Source organism: Drosophila willistoni, assembly GCF_018902025.1.
Source record: "Drosophila willistoni isolate 14030-0811.24 chromosome 2L unlocalized genomic scaffold, UCI_dwil_1.1 Seg168, whole genome shotgun sequence".
In the NCBI taxonomy this organism is placed as follows: domain Eukaryota; kingdom Metazoa; phylum Arthropoda; class Insecta; order Diptera; family Drosophilidae; genus Drosophila; species Drosophila willistoni.
Genome location: NW_025814047.1, coordinates 11,054,127 through 11,064,153, shown reverse-complemented (window position 1 = coordinate 11,064,153; position 10,027 = coordinate 11,054,127). Strand labels below are relative to the sequence as shown.

The window sequence follows — 10,027 nt, the reverse complement described above, 5'->3', positions numbered from 1 at the left end:
CTTTGCAATACATCTACTATAAGTCGTCTAATGGTTGAGGTAGTCCCTACCTATCTCCGTCATTGTGTTTTTTGCTATTCGCATGATCTATGAGAAATTTCAGAGGCCTTATAGCCCTTCAAGGGGGCCGGTGTACCAGTGTCGTCGTTTAATGTTTGATATTGGAGTTGGGGTCGAGCCGAGAGCGTGGGAGTCGCATTAGTAAAAAAGAGAATATGAAGAATACAGTCGAAAGTTATCTTTGACAGCGAGCGCATTCGTTGTTTTGTTAACGCAAAATTTCACTTGAGTTAACGGTCCAGTTATACACATATGTCTACTTAATTAACTAATCATAAAAACTCTTATGATTTTTCAGTTGCACTTGACTTAAACTATTTAAAATAACCTTAACGTGACTTTGACTTCATTGCATATTTGAACTAACTACATTTTATTTTACCTTTTACCTATTAGTTGGAATTAGTTTCGTATATCCTTGGCGTGAAATGTTCTGACTTCTTTACCTTGCATATTTTCTAACAAATTAAAGCAGTTTCCGAGTTTCTTTTTGATTTTATAAACTAAGGAGCTAATTTAGCGTTAAAGTACTGCGCGAATTTGCTCAACACTTCGTTGCCTTCTTTAAAAGAGACAGGCTCTCTTCGAAGATTATTCAGTGCTACGTTTCGATCATATGCTTTCTTAATGTTGTTTTTTATATCCTGTCGCAAAAGGTATAACTTGTTAGTCTGATTAAGAGGTGTTATACGCTCTTCTAACAACTTCAATAGTTTATTATCTGAACCATGAGCCACCATGTCCAATCCGAACAAAGCTTTATAGGGTGAGCTCAACAATCTGGTCGTTAATTTGATATTTCGTTAGAACGCCTTCTGGATCACATTTGTCGGAGAAGGACCAAGGTCTTATCCTTGGATTGGACGAAGCTAGAGAAAAAATAGCATATATTGCTTCCAGAGTCAACAGGCATAGAAATACAGTGTCAAATTTTCTCAGAAACCCAGAAAACTACGGACAAACTAAACGGTATGGCCGACCTACCGACATTGATATTCGCTGTATGAGGCCAATTTGACGGCTGGAAGAAAGCAAGTAATGTAGTGAAATCAAACGTCAGCTACAACTAAATGTGTCCAGTAGAAAAGTAAAACAGATTTTACAGGAGAACGATACGGTAAAATATGCTTGCTATTGAAAAGTCACATAACACTCGCCTGGCACCAAATATAAATTTTGGTCAGAAGAATTAAAAAACATAATTTTTCAGACGAAAACGGGCCAGACTGTATTCAAAAGTATTGACAGGATATAAGGCATCAATGCATAACATGTCAGAAGCGTAACAACGCTGGAGGATCCTTGATGATTTGGGCAGCATTTTTTTCTGCAGAAAAATCTTCACTGTGTTTTATACTTACGAAAACCAATGCAAAAGAATAACCGCCAATTTGATACTGTTAAGAACTTTAAGAAGGCACTAATCGAAGAATGTGATTAAATTGAACTTTCAACTTGTCCAATTCAATGGAAAGTCGAATTAATCGAATGCTTGTTAAAAACGAAAAACTTATTAACTATTAAATAACAATTTTTATTGGATATGACAACTAATTATTTAATTGTTCTTTTCATTTTTCATTTTGCACATATACTTTCATCATACGAAATGAACTTTACTAGTTAAATATTTTTAGTTTCTTGCAGATAAATTAAAAAGAAAATCACATTTTTTAGACAATGCAAATATACTACAAAAATTAAAAAAAATCAAATAATGTAATTTCGGTTTTTATTGATTTTTAGCTTCTGGCAACACTGAAGATGAGGGCGACCGGGACGCTGCTGCCAACATTTTGCCAATTCGTGGCTATTTTCTTTATATTTATTAAACAAAACTATGTGACGGCCACCGGGAATCCAGCCCCTGTGGGTGTCCATCGTCGATTCGAGCACAAGTATTCGTTTAAGCCACCATATTTGGCGCAAAAAGACGGAACTGTTCCGTTTTGGGAATACGGGGGAAATGCCATTGCCAGCTCCGAAAGTGTACGTGTGGCGCCGTCGTTGCGATCTCAAAAGGGTGCCATTTGGACAAAGTCGCAAACGAACTTTGACTGGTGGGATGTGGAGATAGTGTTCCGCGTAACGGGACGTGGCCGTATCGGAGCCGATGGTTTGGCTTTCTGGTACACCACTGAGAAGGGTGATTACAATGGGCCCGTGTTTGGTTCCTCGGACCGCTGGAATGGTCTGGCTATCATTTTCGATTCCTTCGACAATGATAATAAGCACAACATTCCTTATATCAGCGCTGTACTAAATGATGGCACCAAACAGTATGATCACACCAATGATGGCACAACACAGTTGCTGAGCGGCTGTTTGCGTGATTTCCGTAATAAGCCATTCCCCACCCGGGCTCGCATCGAGTACTACAACAATGTCCTTACCGTGCTCATCCACAACGGAATGACCAACAACAATGATGTTGGTACTTCGGCATTTCAGCTGCTACTGGTGGCTTGGCCGATGATCACGATGTTTTCCATTTCCTAACAACCTCACTGCATGCTGCTGGCCAGGAGCCCCAGAAAGTTGATAACCAAGAGAAACTGACTCAGGAGTATAAGGAATACCAGGAGAAGCTGGAGAAACAAAAACAGGAGTACAAGAAGGAACATCCCGATGAGCACAAAGACGGCGACGAAGAATGGGATGAATTCTACGAGTCGGAGAATCAACGCGAGTTGCGTCAAATCTGGCAAGGACAGAGCCAAATCGCCGATCATTTGCGTGAGCTCTCCCGCAAGGTAGACGAGATCATTGGACGCCAGGAGAATACACTTTCACTAGTCTCCCGCGGCTTGGCAGCTCAAGCTGGTCAGGCTTTGCCACCGCCAGCCGCTGGCAGTGTGCCACAGCAGCAGCAATTTACTGGTGGCGTTGGCATCACCAGGCCCGATGTAGATTTGCTTATTGCTAAACAGAATTTATTGCTTAGCTCAATCAGAGAGATACGTCAACTTGTTGGCGATATTAATGTACGCACTGATAACATTCAAACAAATCAAAAGAATACAAACACTGATAGCCGAGATGCGTGATGGCATGAATCAGGTTAAACAGGGCATCACACATGTGGGACAGAGATTGGGAGCTCCGCAAGCTGCTGGGCAGGTTGCCAGTTGCCCCACCGGCAATTGTGTTGGTGTCACATTGTTCCTAAGTGTTACAGCTGTGCAATTGTTGCTTGTCTTCATCTATAACATATATAAAAACCGAACTGAAGCCCAAGCGAAAAAATTCTACTAGGCCAAAATAGAACGACTCTCAATTAAGCAAATAACAGCAATAGCATCTACAATAACGTCAAGAAGAACATGCAACGTGTAACCACAGCAGCAACAAAAACAACAACAACACAAATGGAGGGTTAAACACACCTGACTAGGCGACAACTAAATTTAGTTGAAATGAAATACTTAAGACTACAGCGTAAATGGCTCTACAATATTTGTAAAATTGTTTTTTTTTTTTTATACACATATATATAGCAACTATATGTATATTGATTTGTCAGGTCAGTTGTCCCTCATCGTAATAGAAATACCCCGCAGAAATGAAATGAACAATTTAAAAGTCAAGAACAATGATGAAGGAATAGCCAAGTCTCATGACAAACACGATGAGTTTGATGATGATGATGATGATAACGATTAAAAGGAAGATGAAGACTAAAAAGAGAAGCCACAAGACAAATTTAGCAGATTCGTTTGGAATGTTTTTCTATAATTAGAAAATGAAGACCAAGTTTAATTCTATTCTCAACTGCTGCATATCAAAATGTGGGCAGCCTTTACCTCGGCATTTCTATCGATTTGAAAAATAATATGTAACAAGAAAAAAAATCATCAATTGAATGGAAATGAAACAAAAAAAAAAAAACAAACAAAAAAAACTGCAAATGAAAATCCAATTATAATTCCATAAATTTAGAAAATTTTTGTAATCTTTTTTATACTTAAAAACAAAACCAACAAAAAAAAAAACAAACACAAAAAGTTGAGTTGTAGCGCCTCTCAAATTTCGATTGGCCAGAGCATACTATATCTTCCCATTAGCATGAAATTTAATTTATGTAATAAATTTGATTCTCTCTTTAAGTTTTCTCCTCTTTATTAGTTTTTTTTTTTATATAAATTTTTGATTGTTTGTTTATTATTTTTAGCATTTTTGATTTCTTCGCATAATCTGATGCATAGAACTTTTATACTGAATATATATAATATACATATGTACATAATGCATAATTAATTAGAAACTATAATATCAATGGAGAAAATGTGTGTGTGTGTGCGTTTTTATATGTTGTCATTCCAGTCTCTATAGAAATGTTTAAAGTGAAATAAAAAAAAAAACAATTTATTTGCAAAAACGTAAAGAAAAAAAAACAAAACGAAACGAAAAAAAACAAAACGATACCCTTGCAGAGGGTATTATAAAATTGGTCAGATGTTTGTAATGCACAGAAGGAGACGTTTCCGACCCCATAAAGTATATACATACATATATTCTTGAGCATATGCGTTTTACTCAGCCGTCTTAAGAGCTATCGGGCTGAAATTTTTTTTCGGGGTTTTTTATTACCCGGGAAAAATAGTATAAAAAGTATGAAAACCATCAGGATCGGACCACTATATCATATAGCTCCAGAAGAACTAGAAGAAACATTTTCATAAAAATTGGAGTATGCTATGAAATTTTCATATGTGATATAAAACCCCAGATCCCAAAATTTAAATGTGATCGGATAAATATAACACAAGTTACAGTCAATATAATAATCGGCTCTGCTCCCAGCTCTGCCGGCAGCGCTGCTTGCTGTCTACTACGTCTTTCGTCATCAACAGAGTACATGCATACACACACAGACGCAACGCTACATAAACTGTATGTGTATGCGTGCGTTGCTTTGCTTTGGGAATGAGGGAAGAAGAAGAACAAATTGTAAAATAGAGAGTAAAATTGTTTCGTTTGTATATTGATGAATTGAGTTGCAGAAAACAAATTTTGAACATGTCAAATTATTATTACCAAGGACTGCAAGGGTATATAAACTTCGGCATAGCCGATGTTAGCTTCTTTGATATTTTGTTAAAAAATTACAATGCACATATATATACTTCTTTCATTGAGGTATATCTTCAGAACGAAACTTTTTTAAAGGTTGTAACCAATGATATTTACTGAAATGGTCAAGAACTATGAACAAACCTATAAAATCACTTTTGCTTCCCGGGTAAGGACCAAGTAAATCAATATACACCTATTGAAAAGGTATACAATTAGACTATGCTGTCCCATAGGTGGTCCAGGTATTTTGTCAATAGTTTGCTGCATACATGAATGTGCAGACGTATGGCTATCGTGAGCTTGTTTTAAAACATCAAAGCTAAGTTTCTTCGGTACCCATAGTTTCCAAGAAAGCTTCTCTAGATAAGGATCTCCTCCATAAAGTTCGGGTCAAATGCTTATCCACAATTTTGATATCCGGAAACTTGTCTTGATGTTCAGTGGTTTTCTGCTTAAGATGCATATAACTATCGTCCAAAAATGCTTTGGAGTCCAGATCTATGATCGGTCCCATTTCTATAGCCTCTATCGAAACATTAAGCAATCTTGATTAAGCGTCAGGAATCAAATGTTCTTTTCCTTTCTCATGCGACATAACAAACTTAAATTGTTGCAAGCGATAAATCCATCGTGCTAATCTCCCAGAAACCTTTTGCTGACGCATTAGCCACAATAGACTAGAGTGATCAGTAACTACCTCGAATTCTTATAATTCCAAATAATACATGCAATTTTCGATAGCTAATATAACAATTAAACATTCGCGTTCAGTTACACTATTACAGCGTTGAGAACGACTTAACTTTCTAATAATTGGACAAGTACAGCGCCGATACCATAATCGCAGGCATCACAGTGTAAAACAAATTTCTTACTAAAGCTTGGATTATGCAGGATAGGCATGGATTGAGCTTTTGGAGTCCAAAAAAAAAATATTTTTGTTGACAACAGTTCCGTTATAGGCTAAGTGAGGTCCGCAAAATTTGGAATAAAACGGCATACAATCTTTGACTGCTCGGTGCAGATGCCCTTAATGTCTATCACGTATCATAAATAAGTACTGATTAATTGGCTTTCCAAAATTGCTCCGCGCTTTTTACTAACACAGAAAGACGAGAAAAGAAAACTTCTGAAATTATAGATAAAAAATAGCAAAAAACACAATGACGGAGATAGGTAGGGACTACCTCAACCATTAGACGACTTATAGTAGATGTATTGCAAAGGCCGAATTGCATGACTTTGAATTGATGTAACGGTCTTCATGGCACTGTTAATACTGTGATTGGATGTGGTTTGGATGCTTCTGTTGATTCGATTTGAGAGTAGGCATCCTTTAAATTGATTTTTGAAATCGTATCGTAACCGGTCGTATAGGAGCTGGTTCAATAACTTCTAGTTGCATCATACGAACGATTTCGGTGTATACTAATTTTTTAACCGCCGAACTAATGGAGTAAAAACGTTGTTTTACAGAATTAGCGGCCGTTGACGATACTTTGCGCAGTACGTTCAAGTGGCCCCTACGACACCAGGACAAAGCCTGTCACGCGCGAGCCAAGCAAAAGTTGCACACCACCCACCCGACCGACCGAGGGGTGCAGCCGTATAACGCACTGTGCGAATCGCGTGGACAAATACACAATAGAAAGAAACAGACAAACAAATAATACTATAGCTGAATAGGGATTCCGGGAGAAGGAAAATAACCCAATCTTCATTCGTTGAGTTCAAATTATGAACTGATTTTATTAACAAACGTCTTGTGTACATCAAAGAATTCTTAGACTCTGAGAGGCGACAATTGTTCTTAAAAATGCTTAGAATGATACGAATCTATTTCAAAATTATAAATTAAGTGCTGGCTGTCTATACGGACCATTACCATTTGGTTATTGTTTAATCGTACAGGCAGTGGAATAACTTTATAGAGAAAAGACGGATGTCTACCAAAAAGTGGTATTTTTGCATTTATAATTAGTTTTCTGTCAATAAAAATACCTTTTGCTGTCAACAGAGTGTATACATCTTTTAATTCAGTACCTGTTCTTTTACCTGGTAATACTAATGTTTCGGACAACTTGTCCGTAATTTTTGTTATTTCCAACTTCATCTGGCTTGGTTTTAAAATGTTAGGGTTCAACCTACCATGGTTTATGTCTATTAAAAGATTTATAACTCCTGTTTGAATTTTTTCACATTCATCGATCACGGAACTCAGTTGCCTTACAATCATGAAGAATTGCATGGATTATCTATATACGTAATAGCTTTCTTTTAGTACTTCTGTCATATTGTTCATGTTGCGAAAGTTTACATTTATTTCGTCTATTGTTGTCTTAAGAATGTTTGCCGTGGAATCCACTATCGATGTCTGCCTTTCTTCTAGGTGTTTCAAATTCTGCTGATTTGTCATCAAATTTCTCATGTTTTCTTCCATCTGTACTCTGTCATCTGCATCCATGATGCCGAATAATATGTGGTACAATGGACCCATGAATTCAAATGGTGCTCGCTTGCTTCTTGGCTTATTCTGACTCATAAACAATCTATTATTACACTGGTCTTCAAAAATTATATGACTTTTGACATAAATCCCTCATTTTAGGAATCAACCTGTCGCCTTTATTAAGCATTTCAAAATATGCCGACATGTCATAGTACACTACTAGATCCCATGAGGACGCTACTACTTCCACCTCACCCATTGGATCTAAGTACAACACGGCTGTTGCGTTTGGTTCTTTTACTGTAATTTTTGGTCGATTATCTTTAATGCTTGCTGCATTCGAAAGTTGACAAAGCAGCATTAACATTGCTAACATCATTACGGTTCCTGCTTTGGACAGATGACCGAATCTGTTACTTTTCCGATATCGATTCTCTTTTTCTAATACAGACTCGGACAATTTTTTAACGGAATCTTTTTTTACATTATTTTTTAAATTATCTTTAACTATTTCTACCATTGCCATTGGAACATTCCTTTTTTGTACTGGCTCTGGGATATATAATTTTTCTTCCCCAGTACACCTAGACCTCGCTTTGCGTTGGGGATACGTTCCAAAAAAACACGACGCAAACTGAAACGACGCAAAGTGAATTAAGATTTTCTATAGGCAACCATGGAAAGATCAAAGATAGGTTCCCGGGCTATGAAAATACTAATTTCTAGAAAGAAAAATTGAACAAAGTAAACATTTAAAAACCAAAATATTATTGCATTCATTCATTAAAAAAAAATGCTTCCATTAAATCAAAATAACCTATTCAATTATTTTATCTTTATGAGTTTTTAGTGGCTTCGTTCACCAAAAATTTGTCCAGAGTTTGGTGAATAGCTTTTTTTTTGTAAATTTAAATAAATTTCTTGGTAGCAGTTGATGTTTGCAGCTACCGCCTGGGATACCTTAAAGCTTCTGTTATTGTCAGGATCGTTTTTTATAAAAATTCTCCATTGCTTCGTCAATCAGACCCATCGCTTTTGAAATTTGTTTGGAGGTTAAACACTGTTCTACGAACATTTCTACTAAACCATCCCCGAGTTTTGATATCAAGACGCAATTATAAACAGAAGTAGGTAAGCTAGATGTCAATGTTGAAAAACGTAAAACTGCCAAAAATTCAAAGGCAATGTTGGTAAAAGTTGATATTGGCGTTGCCACAATGGCTGATTTAGAAAAAAAAAAGTTAAACACTCGAACTCACAACAACGCAACAACGAGAATATAACGACGCACAGTAAAAATTAGTACTAATAAAGCAGCGACGCAACTTCGAAAAAACGCAAAACGAAACGACGCAAAGCGGGGTCTAGGTGTATTTACTTTACCTCCAATGTGAGGTCCTGCCGGGGGCCATAAATTTATTTTTTGAGTTTTGTTGATGAGTTGGTTTGGCATTGTATTTTTTTTATTTTGACATTTACCTTTTTTGTTCTCCCAACGTTCTTTAAAACCTGTGACATCTATTGTCGTTGCCACTACAGATTTATTCTGATTTGATTTGGTGCATCCCGAGACGATCCAACCAAATTGAGTATTTTCGCCTAGCAGCCCATCAATTTTTGTAACTCCCCCTTTTAAGATTTGGGTATATACGTTTACCCCCATTATTAAATCAACCTTACCTGGTTTATTAAAGGTAGGATCAGCTAGCACGTAAGTTTGCCATTTTGACATATCCACGTTTGCTATTTTCAATGGAAAAGCTTCCATTAACTTTGGTAACACAATTGCCTCTACCTTAAGATGTCTTTTCCAGGGATTTCGCGTCTTTACATCTATTTTTACCTTATATTTTGATTTTTTGGCTTTTATTGAGGACACGCACTTATTTCTGTATTTTGTTCAATTTTAGGTAAGTTTAATATTCGAGCGGCCTCTTCGGACAAAATGGTGCTCTGTGAACCACAATCAATAAGGGCTCTTAGAGTCTTATATCCCCCATTTACATTTTTTACTTGTATTACAGCTGTGGCCAGCAGTTTTGGTTGTGCCGTTACACAAGTATTAATACTGTTTTTCTTCAAAATGGAGTAAGGTATGGTGTCCCTTACTGCACAATGAACAGACCATTTCATTAGTGCACACTTTATTGCTTGAATGATTCAAGCATCTTGTGCAAAGCTGTACTTTTTTGGCCTTTCCGTAGGTGTCAATCCTTTAAACTTATAGCACTTATACGCTTTATGCCCGGCAATTTTTCAAATCGGACATTTAGCTTCGAATTCCGCGTAATTTGAAAACAGTTTGTAGCGGTTTTTTCTCTTCTTTGCTCATGGCACTTAACGAGCAATATCTTTGCTCCAAGTATTCCATGACATCAGATAGCTTTTGAATTTCCCTTGTTTTTCTAATTTGGCTCTCATACAATCTATCAAATTTTCGAA

General features: G+C 36.8%; 1 pseudogene; it reads left to right on the top strand.

Moving 5' to 3' along the window:
• The first annotated feature begins 1,806 nt into the window (after nucleotides 1-1,806).
• Nucleotides 1,807-4,166, top strand: LOC6652383 (annotated as a pseudogene).
• Nucleotides 4,167-10,027: the final 5,861 nt, after the last annotated feature.